The sequence below is a fragment of the Chiloscyllium punctatum genome, chromosome 48 (assembly GCF_047496795.1).
Source record: "Chiloscyllium punctatum isolate Juve2018m chromosome 48, sChiPun1.3, whole genome shotgun sequence".
Lineage (NCBI taxonomy): Eukaryota > Metazoa > Chordata > Chondrichthyes > Orectolobiformes > Hemiscylliidae > Chiloscyllium > Chiloscyllium punctatum.
This window is the reverse complement of record NC_092786.1, coordinates 57,201,788-57,212,344: the sequence shown is the minus strand read 5'-3', so window position 1 is coordinate 57,212,344 and position 10,557 is coordinate 57,201,788.

The window sequence follows — 10,557 nt, the reverse complement described above, 5'->3', positions numbered from 1 at the left end:
CCATTTCTGATTGTTCTGTTCTGTTGTAACTTCCAACATCTGTTGAAGTGCATGGTTAATGACAGAATATGCTCCCTGTAGTCAAACAGTATTTCAGTATTTATTGTTTTGACTTACATATGAACAATAGCAGTCCAGGGAGTGCGAAAAAAGTATGGTAGCATAGTAGTTCTATTACCAGCAATCAAAGGTCTCAATTAAAGACTCAGTGTGATGAGTTCAAATCTGACCATAGCAGCTGGGAAGTTTGAATTCAGACCTGGAATAAACCTGGAATTTTTAAAAGAATCTGTTTGTAATGAGAACCACAAAACTACTGGATTGCCATAAAAAAAGTCTGTTTTATTTGTCATGTTTCGAGAAGAACATCAGGCCTACATGTGACTGTAAACCCTCAGCAATGTGACTGAACACATCACTCAGTTATGTTCAGGAACACAACTCACTATCACCTTCTCAAGGGTAACTGGAGACGCTCAATAAATGCTGGCATTGCTGTTGATGCCAATAACTATGATGGAATTTTAAAAATGCTACAGTATCTCTTGGCGACTGCAGGAACTGTTGGGAAAAATATTGGGGCCGAACAGAAATCTAATTTGTATGCTTCTGCTTCAGGTTTCATACCTCATGTTAATTATTAAATATTTCTTCCACCTTTCCGTGTAATTAATGCTTCAAAAATTATATTCATTAAGACAAATTCCTTTCCAAGCTCATTTTAACTTTGATTGTCAAGTTTTCCTGTTGCTTATTAATCCATTGGAGTAGCTTCTTCTTCCACACATTCTAGTCATTATTGTGGTAGATCAGAAACAAGCAGCAGGAATACTGACAACCTGTAATTATCTAGTGGTTTTAATACGGTAAAAAATTACAAGGCACATCACACAGAACAAATTTGGACACCTACTCACTGAGGCGATATTAGGACAGGTGACCAAAAGGTTGCTCAAAGAAGCAGGTTTTAAGGAGTGAGAGGAGAGACAGAGAGACAAAAAGAGAGAGAGGCTAAGAGAGTTGAAGAGCTTATCAAATCCCCTCGTGTGGATGTCTTGTCCTGAATTTCTGGTGGTAAGTATGACCACATACAAGTAACTGTAGATAGAACCATAAAATATTCTCGTGACAACAAATTTACTTTTAAGCAATGAGGCTTCTTGGGGTTCAGTCATCAAAGACGTTCAACCTAATGAATCACAATAACCACTCAAAGATAAGTGCTACTTGGTCTTGAAGTGGCAATGACAAAACATTCATTGCTGATCTAGGGAACACAGGACTCAGGCCTGAACTTATCTGGATTGGGAATTGTTCCAGCAAAAGAATATTACACAGTGCAGCCACCTTAGATGTGACAAAGAAAATATGAAATGTTGCCTCAAAATCACAGGGCTGTGAATAAAATGAAACCTAAATAGTAATCCTAAAACCTGAAATATAGTCCTATTAAAACCAGACTTAATGCAAAAAGATATTCGTTGTGGTGCCTCAATACTTGACTTGAGCTTACAATTTAGCTGCTAATTTAAGGAAGGAATCATGAGCTTCCCATAAACTTGGCAGATAGAAACGTTCCTGTAAATGGGAGTTCAGAATATCTTCACAAAGTTTTAGGATGTGTGCTTTTTGAGAATTTTTAATACACACTGTTTTCCTCATGGGATTGCTCATGTGTAGCCCAGGGCACAACATGACACTTGGATTCAAAGGATTAAATTATGACTAATGGCTGCTTGTATTTCCTTAAATTTAGGATATTGAGGGATAAAAATAATTAAAATGTCCAAGAGGATTGTAGTTCAGAAATTACAGCAAGTTGTGAACAGAGCCCAGACCATCACACAAGCCAATCAGCTTTCCATTGACTCATCTACACTTGTTGCTACCATGGAAAGGCAGCCATCGTCATCAAAATCCCCTCCCACCCGATATATTCTCTTCCAATCTCTTCTGTCAGGCAGAACATACAAAAGCTTAGACACATATACCAACCAGTTCAAGAACAGCTTCTTCCCCTCTGTTATTAGACTTCCGAATGGACCTAATTTCAAACATAATGTCGATCTTGCTTTTGTGCACCTCCTGTGCAGCTGTAACTTTGTATGTCTCACTCTGTCCAATCACCCTATGATCTGTATGTCCTTGTACATTATGATCTGCCTGTACTACATGCAAAACAAAATTTTTCACGCAAATCTTTAACAGAATGGTTTGCATGTGGAATGAACATTCTGAGGAAGGGGTGAATGCAGGCACAGTTACGACATTTAAAAGATATTTGGAAGGATATGGGCCAGGAGTAGGCAGGTTGAACAAGTTTAGTTTGAGATCATGTTCAACATGGTCTTACACACTTAATGGTAAGGTTCTGGAGAGTGCTGCTGAACAAAGAGACCTTGGAGTGCAGGTTCATAGGTCCATGAAAGTGAAGTCACAGGTAGATAGGAGAGTGAAGAAAGCATTTGGTATGCTTTACTGGTCAGAGTATTGAGTATAGCAGTTGGGAGGTCATATTGCAGCTGTCCAGGAGATTGGTTCGGCCACTTTTGGAATATTATGTGCAATTCTGATCTCCTTCCTATCGGAAGGATGTTGTGAAACTTGAAAGGGTTCAGAAAAAGTTCACAAGGATGTTACCAGGATTGAAGGATTTGAGCTATAGGGAGAGGCTGAACAGGCTGGGGCTATTTTCTCTGGAGCATCGGAGGCTGAGGGGTGACCTTATAGAGATTTACAAAATCATGAGGGGCATGGATAGGATAAGTAGACAAAGTCTCTTCCCTGGGGTCAGGGAGTCCACAACGAGAGGGCATAGGTTTAGGGTGAGAGGGGAAAGATATAAAAGGGACCTAAGAGGCAACTTTTCTACACAGAGAGTGGTACATGTATGGAATGAGCTGCCAGAGGAAGTGGTGGAGCTGATACAATTGCAACAGTTAAAAGGCATTTGGATGGGTATATGAATGGAGGGATATGGGCCAGGTGCTGGCAGGTGGGACCAAATTTGGTTGGGATATATGGTTGGCATGGACGAGTTGGACCGAAGGATCTGTTTCTGTGCTGTACATCTCTATGACGATGACTGGTTGAACTGAGGAGTCTGTTTCCGGGCTGTATGACATGTGACAATGATAAATCAAGTCAAATCAATAAAGTTTATCATCCCTGATGGGTGAATCCAGAACAAAGTGACAATTTAAAAATCCAAACTAAATGGTTAAGTACTGGAATCGAAGAACACTAAGTTTAGTACAACTCTGAAACTCTCCCTCAAAAGGCTGTGGATTCTGGGGGCCTATTAAATCTTTCGAGAGTGCGATTTAAAGATCTTTGTATGTGTATCAGGGAATGTATAGTTTAGACAGAATACAGCCTTAAGTATAGGCCATCAGTGATTGCTGAATTGACAATCTGAGTGAATGGTTAAGGCTGCTATAGGTGAGAAAGAGAGAGAGAAATGAAAGGTGTAAGTGCCAGAGCAGCTCGTCTCTGCAAGTTCGGAAAAGTTAGGAATTCTGCTGGGCAGGGAGAACAAAAAACAACAGAATCCAGTGGTGACTAAAGGGAAAGTGGTAATACCAGTAGGGAAGGAAGTAGAGCAAAAGTGAGTGTAGCATGTATGTGAGTGAGTGAAACCTGAGGGTAGAACTAGAATTAGAATTAGTTTTTATTGTCATATGTACTTGGATACAGGAGTACAGTGTAAGTGTAAAAAGTCACCATTTCTGCTGCCATCTTAGATACAAAGGTGCCTAGGAATAAAATCTAATGTATAAATTGGAAAATAAATACATAGAGTCCTACTATAACATAAAAAGGGAGAAAAATATTAGAGCAGCTGAAGCAGATGTACCCGCGCTGTCCCTCCCTTGAGGCTGGGAGTCCCCACTGCACCTCCCCTCGAGGCTGGGAGACCCCTCTGCCCCTCCCCTCGAGGCTGGGAGACCCCACTGCCCCTCCCCTCCAGGCTGGGAGACCCCACTGCCCCTCCCCTCGAGGCTGGGAGTTCCCACTGCCCCTCCCCTCGAGGCTGGGAGACACCACTGCCCCTCCCCTCAAGGCTGGGAGTTCCCACTGCCCCTCCCCTCGAGGCTGGGAGACCCCACTGCCCCTCCCCTCAAGGCTGGGAGTCCTCACTGCCCCTCCCCTCGAGGGTGGGAGTCCCCACTGCCCCTCCCCTCGAGGCTGGGAGTAAAACAGTTGGGAGAAGAGCCCTTCCTTAAGGAGATGAAGGTTTTGTCATTGCAAGGAGGTTTATAGAAGCTAGAATAATTCTGCAGGATAGGTTATACAAGATGGTAAAAATACTCAAGGTAAAACAGTGAGATGTCAAGGTCGGAAATGGTCTGAAGCTGCAAACAATAAATTTGACTCATTCAACTGAAATTAATACATTTTATTATGTGGCATAATGAGCTGGAACTAATTTGAATTGGACCGAATCTTCTGGAAGAGGTTTGCTGTGAATAAATTTGTCTTTGTTTTAGTACTTAAGAAAAATGGAACAAAATTATAAGAGCAGCTTTATTAGAGTAAGACGGAATCCTGATACTTTGTTATGACTGGTCTCTATCAGAGGGCCCCAGGTTTATTATTGTCCCAGTAATTAGCTGTCTCCTCTCTTTATACAGTCCCTCCATGGTTGGACACCACAGGGTTTGTTTTGAAAGGAATCCCTTCCCTCATGGATACCTTTTCCAAGCCCAAATATAGTTATATTTTAAAAGGAGCCAATTTAACCACGCTTTTGTGAAGTAAAGAAAGAGTAAGTTTACTAGCTACCGTAGAGTCATAGAGTTGTCTAGCTCAGAAACAGACCCTTTAGTCCAACTCGTCCATGCCGACCAGATAAATTAATCTTAGTCTTATTTGCCCGAAATTGGCCCATATCCTTCATCAGGCTGCTTGGCACACCCTCCTCATTCCTGAAGAAGGGCTTATGCCCGAAACGTTGATTCTCCTGCTCATTGGATGCTGCCTGACCTGCTGTGCTTTTCCAGCAACACATTATTCAGCTCTGATCTCCAGCATCTGCAGTCCTCACTTTCTCCATATCCCTCTCAACCCTTCCTATTCATATACCCATCCAGATGCCTTTTAAATGTTGTCATTGCACCAGCCTCCACCACTTCCTCTGGCAGCTCATTCCATACACGTACCACTCTCTGCGTGAAAAAGTTGTCCCATAGGTCCCTTTTAAATCTTTCCTCTCTCTTAAACCTCTGCCCTTTAGTTCTGGACTCCCCAACCCTAGGGAAAAGACCTTGACTTTTCACTCTATTCATGCCCCTCATGATTTTATAAACTTCTATAAGGTCACCCCTCAGCCTCTGATGCTCCAGGGAAAACAGCTCCAGCCTATTCAGTCCCTCCATATAGCTCAAATCCTCCAGCCTTGGCAACATCCTTGTAAATCTTTTCTACACTCTTTCAAGTTTCACAACATCCTTCCTTACAGCATGTGTAAAAGGCACAACACATATAGACACAGCTTAGAAATAACAGGTGACTCCAAAACTTTAAAAGTTGAAAGAAAGTATGAATTACTCTCCTGCTTGGATGTGGCAGATTGTAAAACATTGCAGCCCCTAAGGTGTATGATTGCAGTGGCACTGACTTTGGCAGCTGAAGGAGTTTCTTAATTCTGCAGTTAACTGAAAGGAGTTTGACCAGATTTATCCAACATTTCTTAAGAAAAGTCATGCTGAGTTTGAAACATTAATCCTGTTTGTCTCTCCATAGGTGCTACCGGGCTTGCAGAGTTTCTTCAGCATTTTCTGTTTTAATTTCAGGTTTCTAGCATCTGCAGTACTTTGTCTTTATTTTCCTTGGCAATACTAATGACTTATTTTCAAAAAAACTGCAGATGCTGGAATCCAAGGTGGGCAAGCAGGAGGCTGGAAGAACACGGCAAGCCAGGCAGCATCAGGAGTTATAGAAGTCGGCGTTTCGGGTGTAACCCTTCTTCAGGACTGGTGGTAGGTGTGGGGGCAGCTCCAGTAAAAGGGGGAGGTGGGGACAGGGTGGTGAAGTTGGGATCGGTGAAGACAGGTAGAGGTTGGTCAATGGGAGGAATGGATCCGGTTGGTGGCTGGGAGGAGTGAGGGGGGGGGGTTGCTGAGAAGAGAGTCAGAGGATGGGAAGGAATGTTATTTGAATTTGGAGAACTCAAAGTTGAGTCCTCCAGGCTGTAGGCTATCCAGGCAGAGGATGAGGTGTTTTTCCTCCAATTTGCGGTTTGGTTCATTGTGGCAATGGAGGAAGCCAAGGCTGATCATATCAAAAAGAGAGTGGGAAGGGGAAATTTTATTTCTTTTCTTACCTATAGATCTGGGGGCATCCAATGGCAGTTCACAGTTGTGCCCCTTCACAGTACATTTAGCACAGTGCAACTTGAACCACAAGCTAGCTTATGGAGACCAGGGGTTGCAGTCAATTTTTAACCATTTTCTTAGGTATTCATTGAAAGGCAAAGTGAAAACATGTTCTTAGTCCAGAGCTGCTTTTGTTTCAATTTATCATACCTGCTGGGATAGAATCCACAGGAGATCACAGTTAATTTTCAGGATGGCATCTCTCCCTTTGATGAGTTGCTGGCTGAGGGTCTCTTGACGCTCTTTGAGTATGACATTCTAGGATTCCTCTCGGGACTCTGTATAATCCACACTTAATTTCCCAGATAACCACTGAGTTTACATTCTTAGCCATTTATAAACAGAAATAACATCTTTGTTATTTAAAATGTAAATATGCCTTTAAGTAATGCAGCATTATGACCCATTATCATGTCAATCTTTCCAGAGTAACTCTTTTTTTCCCTGTGTACATGAGACTCAGTCAGTGTCAATGTGATATACTTCATGGTTGAGTAACCTGCCAACATTCCATATCTGAAGAATAGCCTCATGGATATCAGAAGGAAGCTGATCACATAGAGACATAGAGATATACAGCACGGAAACAGACCCTTCAGTCTAACTCGTCCATGCTGAACAGATTTCCCAGCCCAATCTATCCCATTTGCCAACATTTGGCCCATATCCCTCTAAACCCTTCCTATTCATATACCCATCCAGATGCCTTTTAAATGCTGTAATTGCACCAGCCTCCACCACTTTCTCTGGCAGCTCATTCCATACACGTACCACCCTCTGCGTGAAAAAGTTGCCCCTTAGCTCTCTTTTATATCTTTCCCACCTCGACATGTGGAACCAGATCACATGGGGAGGGAAGGGCAGAAAATGGCCAGTTGAAAATGCAGAATCTACTTTCAGTGCACAATACATCCATTGCAACATCACTCTGACAGGCCCTGATGAAGGTCTTTTGCCCAAAACATTGATTTTCCTGCTCCTCAGATGCTGCCTGACCTGCCGTGCTTTTCCAGCACCACTCTAATCTTGACTCTAATCTCTAAAATCTCCCTAGGAATTTTTTCAGTCCTTCAGTGGTGAATCAGTGAAGTTCATTTTTGCAGAAGGCTGTGGAGGCCAAGTTATTGAGTGTCGTTAAGGCAGAGATAGATGGGTTCCTGATTAGTAGGGGTATCAAAGGTTACAGGGAAAAGGCATAAGAATGGGTCTGAGCAACATATTAGCCATGACTGAACAATGGAACAGACTCAATGGGCTGAATGGCCTAATTCTGCTCCTATATTTAATGGTCTACTCTAGGATCCAATCGTGAGTATTGTTAATGAACAATAACTGGTATTTATATAGCATTTTCTTAATGTAATAAAATTGCCATCGGACACTGAGGTTCAGTACTGAGCCATATAAGATAGGACAAGTGACAAAAGCTTCATTAAACAGACTGGTTATAACACACATCTTAAAGAAAGTCAGAGAGGTAGAGCAATTTAGGGAAGTAATTCCAAAGCTGAATGTCTAAGCAGCTGAAGGCTGAGTTGCTAATAATGGAATGATTATAGTCAGGGTTGGTTCTGAGACCAGATAACAGGGGTGCAGAGATCCTGGAGAGTTGTAGGACTGGATGAAGTTCCAGTGATAGGGAGGGGTGAGACCATAGAAGTGTTTAGATATCAAGATGCATGTAAAGGTCCATCAGCTCTTGGTGCATGTCCTTTCAGGGACAGGAGTAGTTCTGTGTTTTTCTGTGTTATGCCAATTCTAACTCTCTCACTATCTGGCTGATGGTCCACTGAGGTCCACTTGAACTCATTCTGAAAATAGAAGGAACATGTTACTGAGGTCATATTGATGTAGATTGGGTCATATTGGGTGTGTATTACTTGGCAGCCCTATAAAAATAGTCCTGTAACCTGTTCTTGAATCAATTAGGGCAGCACAGTAGATCAGTGATCAGCACGGCTACCTTACAGCGCCAAGGACCTGAGTTTATTTCCCACCTGGGCTGTGGAGTTTGCACATTCTCCCCGTGTCTGCATGGGTTTCCTCCCACAATCCAAAGATGTGCAGGTTAGGTGAATTGGCCATGTTAAATTGCCCATAGTGTTACGTGCATTAGTCAGGGGTAAATGTCGGCAAATGAGTCTGGGTGGTTTACTCTTCAGAGAGTCACTGTGGACTTGTTGGGCTGAAGGGCCTGTTTCTACAATGGAGGGAATCTAACCTAATCGATATAATCGTGCTGGTATTGGCATGATGTGCTGAATGGCCATCTTTTGCACCATAATATTTTGTGATAATCTGGTCTAGCCTGCAAACTCATCAACATCAGTTTGTGAATTATTTGACCTTATTTCTAAGGTTGACCCTCATTTATTTTTTTTCACCTCAGCTCTGTATATTGTCTAAAATTCATCCTCCCTTACTGATTGATTATCTGATTGATTTAATGTCACGGGGTACAGTGAAAAGCTTTGTTTATGAGCAGTACAAGCAGATCACAATAAGCAAGGATGTACAGATCAAAAAGACTTAGACAGAGTCATAGTATGATTGTAACAAATGTTAGAGTTAGATCTGCTGTAGGGAGCTCACAAGGAGTCTCATGATATCAGTGTTATCTTGAACCATGGGACTATCCAAACATAAATAAAAGAGCGACTTTAAATATATATCACAACTGGGTTCTGGGTGTTTTTGATAATTGAGAACTGGAATCCAGATTATTGCAAACAGAACTATTTACAGAGAAATGGTTCAGCCTAGAGTCTTCCTCCTCTAGGTCCCAATTCCATATAATCTGATGTCACTGATGAAGTACTCTAACTATTAGCATAACAACTCTTAACCCCTTGTCCTGTAGATTTACAGTCCCAGAGCTTTCTTTGTCAATCAGTATGATCATGGCTTACATCTAATGTTTTTTTTGATGAGATGAGGAAAAATGTCTACACCCAGAGAATGGTGCAACTGCAGAATTATCTGCCAGAGAAAGTGATCAAAGCCAGACATAGACACATACAGACAGACAGACACACATACAAACACACATATACACAATTTAGCCAGTACCAATTTATATTGAAAAATTCCAATAGTTTAATTGGAAAACATACATTGCACTCAAAGCCTTCCATTGATGAACATTGAGATTGCCTTGGAAGTAATGGTTGTGAATTTGGATCATACAATTCCATGACATGACATTTTTAAAGATTTGAGTGCTACTACTCTGAATGTGTATGTTTAATTTTTATCATAATATACCATCATTACTTTAAAAATTGCACATAAGATATCTGTATAAAGAATCTGTACCTAGGTACCATTGTATCTAAGATGGCGCCATAAGTGCTGACTTGTAAATTTTTCACTGTACTCACTTGAGTACATGTGACAATAAAGCTAATTCTAATTCTAAAGTATCTTAATTGTGTTGCTAAGCCACACACTATGACATTGATAATTGCTTTGGATTCTTTTCACTTGTGTCTTACACCTCCCATCCCAGCTCAACCGTTTCATCATCGGTTTGGGGCTCAACCAGATGTATTGTCTTTTCTGAGCTTCTGAAGTATTGACTCATGCTGAAGACATGTTTACTTTGCTGTCAGCCGTGTTCTGGTCCCTCTTAAGCAGCCACACATCATATGCAAATGTTGGTGGATGACTGTAGCATAAGACAGATGCAGAGTTAAGTGCAATCCTCTCCTGACCCAATGTCCATACACCATCCATTCCTCCTTCTTCTCCAGGTACCATGTTGTAAGACAGTGCCAAAAAACAGGATTTCCATTGGATTGGTCCATGATTATACTATTGCCTTCTGCAGAATGGCTGAGCAAGAAAGTCTACACATCCATTACTGTTTAAAAATAATTATTGGTTTATGAATGACCACAATGATGGCATATTTGTTGTCTACCACTCATTGAGCTAACAACGTAGCTGCAATACTTGTAGTTATAGGATCATAGAATGGTCACAGCACAGGAGGCCGTTCAGTCTATTATGAGTTTCCCAGATAAAAGCAAATTACTGCGGATGCTGGAATCTGAAACCAAAAGAGAAAATGCTGGAAAATCTCAGCAGGTCTGGCAGCATCTGTAAGGAGAGAAAAGAGCTGACGTTTCAAGTCTAACTGACCCTTTGTCAAAGCTCTGACAAAGCTCTCCTTACAGAT